General features: G+C 45.0%; 1 protein-coding gene across 1 annotated transcript in view; it reads right to left on the bottom strand.

The window, feature by feature from the left end:
• Positions 1-8,070, bottom strand: part of CSRNP2 (cysteine and serine rich nuclear protein 2) — a 38,974-nt gene extending 30,904 nt beyond the window's left edge. Inside the window, exon 1 of the mRNA XM_018562113.1 lies at positions 7,795-8,070. The gene's annotated coding sequence lies outside the window, so the exon portion shown is untranslated. The remainder of the gene's footprint in view (positions 1-7,794) is intronic.
• Positions 8,071-12,301: the final 4,231 nt, after the last annotated feature.

Genomic DNA, 12,301 nt, shown 5'->3' with positions numbered 1-12,301 from the left:
TGGTCAGGGATAACAAAAAAAATCTGAAGATTGAAAGAAAAAAAAAAAGGTGGATCACATACCTCAAGTTTTCTCTGTGCTCATTTCTCAAAGATGCTTCATGCTGTCAAGCCCAACGATCCAACAGGTGACAGTAAAAAAAACAACAGTGGGTGAATTCTTTCTAGCTTCATCCTTTGGCTACTGTTTTTATTACTGAAGCAGTCTGTCTTATCAAAAGGTATGCATTTTGACAGATACAATGCCACGGGCAATAACAAATGTAAAGCTGGACATTCACAGCTAGATTGGACTACAGAACTAGCCACGATGATTGCTGAATCTATAATGTACGACAGGGGTAGGCAAATTCCGGCTCTGCAGCTGCATTGAAACTACAAATGCCATCGTTCATCTGCCTCTAGGAGTCATGTTTATGGCTGTCAGAGCTTTGCAATGCCTAACAGTTTGTAGTCGCACCACAGCTGGAGGGCTAGAGTTTGCCTACCACTGATGTACACTGGCCATGCCCATATAACGGCCAATGAGATGATACAATGATCAGCAGCAAAAGATTACGATAGCCATACAGTCCCATTAGCTGGTTTTATTGCTGAACTACAGGCACAAAAGCTTTCACTTAAGTACACTTCCTAATAGCCAAAAAGGATATACATCCATTTCATATGCACCTTTGCAAACAGTTATTACTTTGGAAAAGCAGTGGTGACATGATCACTGTGCAGAGAGCAGAGCTATGGGATGGACCCAGCAGGCCCTACCTAATACAGGCTGCCTGCAGACAACTATAGGAGGGGGCAGATACAAGACCAGTCACCCAAAACCCCCAACTTCTCTGAACTGTAGGCACCCTCCATAATTCATACTTATCTCCTCCTCCAGGGTCAGTGAAAAAAAATTGGTGCAAAAATCAACTTTCCCTGAAATTCTATTTTTGCACATAGCCCGCTTCTTGTGACAGCACTGTGCTAAGTGGCCACCAGGGCTACTAGTGATGCACTGTGGGAGGACATTGTCAGAAAAACTAAGATTTTTTGAGCAGGGCACCATGTGCTTACAGTACAGATTGGGGCTGGGTTGGGGGCTGTTTTAGTACCGGTGTGCTTTGAAAGAAATGGTGGCACCTTCCCCAAGATAAGACTGACTGTTCTCTTTAGGCCTGGTTCACACCTGACCGTTTTGTAGCGCGTCCTACGCTCGATGAACGCTCTACAAAACAGTCAAAAAAATAAATAGCACTGTAGTCAATGGCCTCGTTCCCACCTGTCCGTATTTCCGCCCGTCCCGAACGCACTACAAAACGGCCCACGCATGAAAAGGTCCTGGAGCGTTTTTTGCTGCGTATTGGTCCGTTTTGTAGGGCGTTTTCCATTAGTATACTGCCAAGTAGCCTTTGGAATCGCCCGACAGTCGCGCGGCTTTTTTACCGCGAATCGCGGTAAAAAAAACCACGCAACAGACGCGCATATTACAATACGCATAGGTGTGAATGGGGCCTTAGGGTGGTTGTACAAGAACAAAACAGCAAATATTCTCCAATCATGTCATGTACCTTCCAGTATGGTAAATTCAATATCTGAACAGATATCTGCTGCAAAAGCCGAGAGCAGCCGATGCAGCTTTGTAGAACAATGTTACCACCTTTCTTGGCTTATATATGACATTTCTAGTGCCACCAAAACCCCATTAAAGGAAACCTATAATGGAAGAAGATGCAACAATTGCCAATTGAGCACAACCTCCTGAAACAGCTAGTTGCCTGGCTGTCACGCTGATCCAATACCAAGTCACTAAACCAGATCAGCAATGCAAGGTACTGAACCCAGAAATTGAGCATAATTGGCCAGGCATCTAGAATTTTGGGAGGCAAAACCACAGTGGCAGCCTACAAATTTTCCCATGACAAGGTACCTTATATATGTCCTCAGATCTTTACTGTGATCAACCATGGCATTGTATTAATTCACCAGTGACTATAAATATGCTGTACAATGACCACCACCCCAAAGCCCAACACCAGGCTGCATTTAAATGTATGCGTGCAATGCGGTCCCCCCCTGCATTGCATGGGTTAAATGCTTGTTTAGCTGGGGTGGGGTGTGACACACAAGTACAAATACTTACCTTACTCCTCGCTCCCCCAGTACCCAGTGATCTGCGATGCTGTCCAGTGCTGCATAATGTGGATGGGCTCTCACTGTCCACCCATACAATGCAGAATTGCTGGGCCTGCATGGTAAGTGATGTCAGCAAACTGCACCCAGCCAGGCAGCTTTGTGGGACCAGCTGCATGAAGCAGAGGAAGCATGCAGAGTGAGGAATAAAATATTTGTACCCAATCTACACCCAACACTCCCAGCCAAACAAGCAGGGACCCCCACAACATGGGTATATTTATAGCATCCTAGAGCTGGGATTTACCCTTTTGTGTATTCTGTTTTCTGGAATATAGAATGACCTAAAGTAGCACTAAGCATGTGTGTATGTATGTATGCTTGTATCATTTTTTTGTAATGCAAAAGCTGTGAAATTGCAAGTTAAAAATTGTGCATGCATATCTGTGTTACCATTTTCATATTTTATTACACCCACAAGACATTTTGCCTAGTCTTTTATCTTCCTGTGAATTAGAGGTAGGTGATAAGGATGATGCTACTATCCGACGGAAGTGAACCCGTACGTGTATGTGTGTACGTGTGTGTATACATTCAACTAAAGCAGAAGGAGCCAGTACAAAAATTGGGGAATATTTTCTCCATCCATCCATGCTGTGTAGGCTGAACTAGAAAAGAGAAAAAGTAAATGGCTAGCTTAATGCCTCATTCACACACAACGCAAGAGCAAAATTGTATATTGCGTACATGCGCGTACTATTTGCAATCTCACAATTTGTGATAGAGATGTCAATGAACTGTACGTGCGCATATGCGCGCAAACACACATATATGCGCAGAAATACAATGCCCGGATGCATCTCGGCTCCATTGTGTTTTTGCGCATTTTTACGCTACCCAAATATACGGCTCCATACACAGCTATGTGTATGGAGCCATTTATTTGCATATGCTGCATACGGTACTATATGCGCGTATATGCTCAACAGTGTGAATGAGGCCTAAGAGGGAGGTGTAGAAAGTCTATGACCTCTGGCCTGTGCAACCAGAGGAGGGAAAGATTAGTTCATAAAGCAGGGGTAGCAAACCTCCGGCCCTCCAGCTGTGGGTGGAACTACAAATCCCATGAGGCATTGCAAGATTTTCACAGACATGACTCCTGAAGAGAGAGGCATCATGGGATTTGTAGTTCCACCACAGCTGGAGGGCCGGAGGTTTGCTACCCCTGTCATAGAGATTCCCGGGTCCTACATTGTGCCTACACAGAAACTTGGAGACCATCTGGAAAAGCCAGTTTTGTAAGTGCGCAAATTGTAATTTGAAATTTCAGAGTACTTTTATTCTAAAAAAAACAAAACAAGGAACAACCCTAATGTTAATCTGAATGAACTGTTACACAATGGCTCTTTGCTTAATGTCATTGGCTTTAAGCCCTAAAGTTCAGCATTCAGGCCTGTCTGGGGTACGGTATTTTTGTATACTTTCCAAACATTTCTTTACTATTGTTTAAGTTCATCAGTCCAAATATCAAAAGCTTAATTGGTTTCTGACACATGGTAGCTATAGAAGTCTTTGGGACAGTATGATCCAACTTTCAAATGTTCGCTTTTCAAAGCACTGAGGCATGAAGAGTTATGTTGCCTGACTGTGCACGTTCATGCTGTTGGCAGGCTGTTCACTGAGAACGATGGATGCAGATCTGATGCTTTGTAAAGATTGATTTGGACATGTATGCAATGTAAAGGTATGCCTCCGTCTGGTGTCTAATACATCACACAGTTGAGATGACACTGAAGAAGACACATTGAAAATATGTTTTTATAAATGTATTTTAAAAACTGCCAGAAGTACTAATTGTAATAATATCAGCTTCCTGTTTTCCTGTATTGTAGGACTTGGAGAGGAAGTGACATCACTTTGAACCCTTAGGCTCTGCTGCATGCTAATACTGCAAGTTGCTTCTGCTCCCTCATCCTCATGGCTGCGGTGGAGCTTGACCAAGCCGCACTGTTTAAAACATACACGTCAGTAAGGGACACATTCTAAACTAGTTACAGGACTAAAATGCAAACTACCAATACCCTCAAAGTGCATGGAAGCCCCAAGCCCCACATGCAAGTGCCAACACTTCTTAATGGTGTTGAGAATTGACCCTTCCCATCTTACACCTTCCTACTGGCCATCCATAATAGTGATGGGTCAATAGGGAAGTGCAAGACATTATGAGCTACCTCCTGACAATGCTAGGGATTGTTTCCATTAACCCCCTGATTCATCTGAGCAATCGGGACTCCTGGGATGCAAAATAGGACATTTCAAGGACAATTTCACTTTTAGTTTATTCCTAAGGTTAGGTCGTGTTCATGGCAGGCACTGCCATCCAGCAAGAACAGGCATAGCCATAGAAATAAAGCCATGGTGCACATGAGAAGTATGTGCAGGGCCCAGCCAGGACCTGTTTTAGGCAAATAGATGAAAGTAGTCAATCGCACTCCATGATATTAAAGTCAATGCTGTTTATTGACTGAGATAACACACATCTCCTTAGCGACAGCGGTCCCGTCCTTTGCCTGAGGACGGGACCGCATGGTCTCGAAACGTCGCTAAGGAGATGTGTGTTATCTCAGTCAATAAACAGCATTGACTTTAATATCATGGAGTGCAAGTGACTACTTTCATCTATCTACATTTCACGGAGGCAGCCGTTGTCACTACCGCACCCACCCAGTTGGATTTGGGTTTTTGTCCGGTCAGGAGTGCGATGGGACAGGAGGATTAAGTTTCTTTTTTTAGGCAAAGGTTGCTCAGCACCAGGAAGGCCCACACAGTGTAGATCTTTTGGGGAGGGTTGAAGGCAAGTACTTTAATGTGTGGGCCAAGAGTGAACAAATGATTATGGAATTCAAAAGCCAGTATATGTCTGGTCAAGGAGCCAGCTCCATTGACACCAACTAGAGAAAACCTCAAAAGTTAGCAGCCAACTGTAATTTTAAGGAGCATTGGCTACCTGGCTCCTGTGATTTGTCCAGAACTGATGTGGGGAATACATGAGTGGGATGAAGAGACTTGAAAAGACAATTTCACTTGAAGTGAATATGTTCTTTAAAAGACATATGTAGTCACCACTGTGTCCTGCAGCCAGCTTAGAACACCTACCTTACCTAGAGTTCTGCTTTATAGTATGCAGGCACCAGCCCATACAATGTCACTGTAAAGTGAACTAAGCTTTTCTAGTTTTGTAATGTAGGGCTTTAAAATAACCATCCTTGTACGTATCACATGCATCAAGTAGGCCCAACTGACTGCCTTGCTCACCGCTCGAGGAATTACAGAGTCAGCTACGCCTTCATAATGAAGACTCTGAATTCGAGTACATTATACCCTCACAGTGCGAGTATCTACTGGTGAGATGTTACATTATTTTCTACATCCATCTGTTGCTGCAATTCCTCTAAGGCAACATGCAAAATTTAGACAATCCCAAAGGGCATGCTGGATATTTCGAGACATCTTACACTGTGCAGCAGCTAAAAGAATTAAAATAAAAGCCAATTCAAATCAACACTGAAACATTTTCATCTTTATTCTCCAAAATGTTACAAAATATTACAAAGAAACATAACGTATTTACTGGAAATTGTTCTATATACAGGACACCACTGGAGGTGAAGAACACGAAGGAATTAGCACAACCCATATATTGTGTGGCCAGACACATTTCACATGGTGGCAATGAAAATGTCCTCTTGCATCCTATACATTTAAGTCTTGGCATCCTTCCCAGAAATATCTTACATTCCAGAGTAATATGATTTGAGGCCACATTTGACAAGGACCACTGGTCAAGCAGAAACCAGTCACAATTGTGGTTACAGATTTGGAATGGGATCTTAAATAGACCAAAAGTGTTTTAACAAATGTTATCATGGACCTTCATTCCCAAGAAGAACCAGATTACAAAGAGCAGTTATGAGAATACAGTCCAAAAACAGCTTGACGAGGACCTACGGCAGGGCCAGGGTGGCAGCCATTTTTCTACTAGGCCTCTAATCTTTACAAAGCAAAAATGTCAATGGCTGAGGAGAAATGATTGCAAAATACAAGTTACAGGTTTAGGAAAACAAACAAAAAAAGTTAAGAATATTCTTTGCAGTAAATTATACACGTGATCTAAAGAAAGCCCACCAAACACGCGTGACCTAAAGAAAGCCCACCAAACCACGCATGACCAAATAAAAGCCCACCAAACCACGCATGACCAAATAAAAGCCCACCAAACCACGCATGACCAAATAAAAGTCCACCAAACCACGCATGACCAAATAAAAGTCCACCAAACCACGCATGACCAAATAAAAGTCCACCAAACCACGCATGACCAAATAAAAGTCCACCAAACCACGCATGACCAAATAAAAGCCCACCAAAACACACGTAACCAAAGAAAGCCCACCACAACACACGTAACCAAAGAAAGCCCACCACAACACACGTAACCAAAGAAAGCCCACCACAACACACGTAACCAAAGAAAGCCCACCACAACACACGTAACCAAAGAAAGCCCACCACAACACACGTAACCAAAGAAAGCCCACCACAACACACGTAACCAAAGAAAGCCCACCACAACACACGTAACCAAAGAAAGCCCACCACAACACACGTAACCAAAGAAAGCCCACCACAACACACGTAACCAAAGAAAGCCCACCACAACACACGTAACCAAAGAAAGCTCACCAAAACACACGTGACCAAAGAAAGCTCACTACAATTGTATACACACATGTATTCGTGTATCTAAACCATTACATTTTTTTTAAATGTCACTCATACAGACTTTCCCATTTGGGTCCAGTAGGTAATTAGAACATAACCAGACTGTCATTTATATATACATATATACAGTCGTATACATCTGACCCATTCTATACAAAACTTAGAGACCATGAATTCTCCGTCATACAAATGGAATGGCTTTGTCATTCCCGTCCAGTAGGTAATTACAAAGTAAGCTGACAGTAAATCGTTAATTATGTCAACAACAATAAAAAAGGAGTTTCAGCCACTCTAGCAAGCTACAATCAATGGCAGCCACCACCCCCACCCCTGATACCTCCTGTACATCACCCATGTCAGTCCAGCAGAGAAACCTTTCCCCTTGTGATCCAGATTACCCAGCTAGAAAGAAGCCAAAATCTACAGATCCCCCCCCCCCCATATATGCTCCAATACCTGGGGGTGGGATCCCCTACAGCTACTGGCATTGCAGGGCTCACCATGACTGGATGGTCTCTGCAGTTATGTGAACTAGTGGATTCGACAGACAGGGCTGTATAAGAAGTTCTGCAGCAGTAGCTGACTTTCAGCCATTAGCACAAAGCAGATCTGCTGATGGTCAGGACAATACTGACTTCTCTGTGTCTCTGCACACCAGTGTCATGATGGCCAGGGACATCTAGTGATGATCTGCTCCAGTCCCCCCATGGCATGTGACATACATGACAGATCCTATGGATTGTACAGACTGGCAGTGATAAAAGGAGGAGAGGAGATCTAGAGAGCAGAGAAGAGGCCAGCCTCCTAGACTGGGGATTTAAATGGCCATCCTTCCTGGAAGGCAGTGTCAGAGGGGAGCCTGATCTCAGCACATCTCATACACATTCACAATACGTACTTTTATTTTCCGTCTTGTTTCCTCCTATGCTGCTGTCCGATGGTCCCCCAAACGTGCAGATCGGGCAGGATGGTTGTGGATGGGGCTAGTGAAGGGCGAGCCGAGTCCTGATGTGGGGATGTGACAATTGCGGGGCTGGTGCTGCAATCGGATGACGGTCCGGCCTGTCGGTGGATGACTGTGTGTGTACGGATGGAGCATTGGTCAGCACAGAGCCTGATCGAAGCCGGGGCGGAAGGGAGACGAGATCGGCGACATAGATGACATCAAATTCGGGGCACAGGGGGGTTGCCGATGGCTGGGATTTCAGATCGGGTTCATTTATTCATCGATCTCCTGTAGGAGAGTCCGGCGGATCTGCTCAGTCACACAGCAAAGTGCGTTTAATGGTTTCTGGGAGGGAGAGCAAAGAAAGGAAGGGAGGGAGACAGACTGACTGGCTGTCTGGGGGCTTCCTTGCAAAACACAGATCTCAATGAAAAATAAATCGGGGAGAGCAGCCACATCCAGCCCTATCCGCCCCGGCTCCGTACATCGGTAACAATGGGCTGCGATAGATACAATGTTAGTACTTATAGGCATTGTGACGTCACGGTGCCCCGGAGGGTTGTCGGGAAATGTAGTTCTGCGGGACGCGACGCATGATGGGGGATGCTGCAGTGTGTGGGAGGGATCGGCCGTGTGTCCGGGCGCAGAGACAATCGGGAAGGATATGTGTATTGAGGGGATACGATATGGGTTTCTGGGGGGGACTTGGGCTGTGATCCGGCCGGGATTCGGTAATCATGCTGGATTACTAACGCTGTACTGTGCAGGGGCGTTGCCATGGCTGTGAAATCTCGCGATGTTTAGTCTGCAGGCTGTGGTTAGGTTTAGTGGTTGCTGTAGGAAGGATTTTATGCTTTTGTTTTCCCTGTGATCGGTAGATGGAGGCGAGTTATTCTCACTGGAGGAAAGGAAAATGGGAACAACCTTGCAAATGATGCCTATAGAAACCAGTCAGTGCTGCCTTTCATTATATGGGAGCAGCAAACAAGAACTGTGATTGGTTGCTATGGGAGACGCCTCAAAGTCTGTGATCCAGAGCTGAGACTCAGAGGATGGGTCAAACGAGAGAGAGAGTGTTTGTTTTCTTTCTCTCTCTCTCCCTCTCTCATTGTGTAGACACTGTTTAGGGGCTTGTTTTCAATGAATGCATGAAAAACGTGCAATGCACTTACAGTAACATTACTTGTTAATAGCACCACAAACACAGCCGGGAAAACAAGTTCCCTCTCCCCCCTACAATCACACATAAAAGAATTGGCTACATGAGCTACGGTCCCGCATTTGTCATACGTGCAGCACACGTTGAAATCAATAGACACAGGTCACACAGGAAAACCACACACGACGTACAGCTAAAACATAAACCTTCCCCTTTAGGCTGCAAGGGTTAACTGCTCATTTTTTGTCTATGGCAAGGGTGAGATTCATTTTTACAGGGGACTTAGACAGCTGTGGAGGACCAAACCGATTAACACACGGTACCGTGCAACACACTAGCCATGTGTTACAGTGCAGCAGGTTTAGGGTGACATTTGTTTGAATGTCACCCCCCCCCAACGCACCTCCTGACCACAATGTGATAGACTTCGCCACAACACACGGTAACTTAATACTGTGCGATTTAAAGTAATGCATGCAATGCACCTGCTGCACAGTACCCCATGTTAGTCGCTGCTGACTGGCCAAACCCCAACACTGCATCCACCGCTTAACATCTTTTTGTTTTTTTCAATGTCCAGAGCTGCTAAGTATACATGTGTATGTGTGGGCGAGTGATATAGTCCTGATACTCTATATAGATCGTTGGTTCGGCCACATCTGGAGTACGCGGTCCAGTTTTGGTCGCCGGTACTGAGAAGGGATGTCCTTGAACTGGAGAGAGTCCAGCGGAGGGCAACCAAACTAATTAGGGGAATGGAGGACCAGAGCTATGAGACAAGGCTTCTGACCTTAAACATGTTTACACTGGAATTAAGGAGATTAAGGGGGGATATGATTTTCATGTACAAGATGTTCAATGGTGACAGCAACATTGGCAACAAACTGTTTGAGATTAACTCCATTACAAAGACTAGAGGCCACCACCTAAAGTTGGTGGAGAAAAAATTCCAGCACAAGGGTGTCCTCAGCTAAGTATAAATGTGTATGTGTGGGGGAGTGATACAGTCCCGATAGTCCTGACACTGTCCTCAGCTAAGTATAAATGTGTATGTGTGGGGGAGTGATATAGTCCCGATAGTCCTGACACTGTCCTCAGCTAAGTATAAATGTGTATGTGTGGGGGAGTGATATAGTCCCGATAGTCCTGACACTGTCCTCAGCTAAGTATAAATGTGTATGTGTGGGGGAGTGATATAGTCCCGATAGTCCTGACACTGTCCTCAGCTAAGTATAAATGTGTATGTGTGGGGGAGTGATATAGTCCCGATAGTCCTGACACTGTCCTCAGCTAAGTATAAATGTGTATGTGTGGGGGAGTGATATAGTCCCGATAGTCCTGACACTGTCCTCAGCTAAGGTGTGAATAGGGGCCATAAGAATGAATGGGATTTTTTTGTTGTGAAGCATTTTGGCCGCGCTTATTCAGCTGCAACAATACGCTTAGTGTGAACCAGGCCTGAGGGATCTACATATGCAGGCGTCGGGCACAGAAGTCACATGTTTAGATTTTTTGTTTGCATCTCCATTGACCTGCAGAGAAGAATAAAAGCAGCTGAAACATAACAGGACAGGACATGTTTACTCAATAACAACCCAGTGCAATGCATGAGAAATGGAACAATAGACTCACTCGCTACTTTGTATTGTTACCTTTCAGATGTAAACACTTCATTCAGATCCTTCAAACATGCTTCACAAATGTGTCAGAATCACAAACTCTAAGGCTCCATTTACACAAGAGCGGCCGAACACGTGTGGAACCGCTCTAAACTTTAATGTACATTGTTCAGACTTTTGTGGCAGTCGCGCGGTACTAAACGGTGCGTCCCAAAATGAGTACAAGCACGATGTTATAGCAGATTCCGCACTTTCCGGCTATAGCAATAGCCGTAAACATGCGGAATATGTGCAGTTGTAAAAATGTTGCATTTGCATACCGTGCCATCTTCAGCACGGAAAACGCTATATGTGAATGGAGGCTCAGGCCCCTATCACATGAGCGGTCTGATCAGGTCCGCCTGTCAGTTTTTCAGCCGGACCCGATCAGACGCTTTATGGAAGTGTATGGGCATGTCCATTTACTTCAGACTCCCCATAGACTGGCATGGGGGCCGGGAACTTTCAGCTTTTTTCATCCATGGCAAGATGGAGGAAAAAAACCCAAACTGTACAGACACGGATGCCACAGCGATGACATCCGATCCGGGCCACTCTGATTAGGAGAGGATCTGTTGACGGATTGGCCAGTGTGAAAGGGGCCTGAGACCCTGTTTACATGTGTGCACTGGGGGAATGTACGCAACATCACGTGGGTTCCCACATTGCTCAGAAATATGCTCCAAGATGGAAGTTCTGGTAGATTAGAGTTAGGACCACACTACACAGAGGGGCCCTGATGAGGCAGTGCGGCTTCCACATAATTTTCAAAAGTTGTGCAACAAAAACATCAATTTTTAACCTTAGTAGTCAGTCAGTGTCTTTCTTGCAGACGGGCTGGTGAGTGTGTTGGGAAATGTTGTTGTTTGTTATGCTTGTAGGAGTGCTGTACCTTTCCCATCACACCGTGACATCTCTGGTGTGTGAAATTGCCCAGAACCCATGGTAAAGTAGCCTGCATTTTGGTGTGGTGCGCTTTGAAGAAAAGCTGCACACATTTATTTGGTGCAATTTCGGTGCACAGGACAGTCCACTGAAAGGAACAACGTGCTCTGCCCTAATGCAGAGCACGTTGAAGTGTGAAATGCTCACGTCAGCATGTGTGTGGTCGCATCTTCTTCGGTGTGAACCTGGGCTCGGGGGCCAATCACACCTTTGCATTGCAGTAGTGACCCAGCCTATACAGCACAACACATTATCGTTGTGTCAACACATTGGAACCACAGTGAACCAGGAAAGTGAAGAGGTCGCAGTACTCCTCACGTGACAATGTGGTACATTGGCAGCCCATTTAAAATGAATGGACTGCTTTACAATGTACATACGTACATGGATAGTTAGGCTGACTATTGTCAGAAAGTGTCATTTGCAGGACGTGATGAGAAATCCGACATTTTACAGAAAAAAATAATCTTCCAATGGGGACACCTGTTCCAGTGACAACTAAGAGGGGGTAACTCTCTATTTTGGAGAGAATTCCTCTAACTTACTGCTGTGTCCCTGCTTTACAGAAGCTCACCTGAGGGCTGGGGGAGCAGTGGAAAGGAGACTATAAGTGGATTGGATTGGAGGAGGGGTCCTTCAAGAGACTATCATCCTGAATGAAGAGCATAAGTGACCACTATAGATTGTGGAGAATGTC

This window comes from Nanorana parkeri, unplaced genomic scaffold (genome assembly GCF_000935625.1).
Source record: "Nanorana parkeri isolate BGI_ZX_2015 unplaced genomic scaffold, ASM93562v1 scaffold561, whole genome shotgun sequence".
NCBI lineage: Eukaryota > Metazoa > Chordata > Amphibia > Anura > Dicroglossidae > Nanorana > Nanorana parkeri.
The sequence above is the reverse complement of the archived record's forward strand: the minus strand, read 5'-3'. Positions and strand labels throughout refer to the sequence as shown.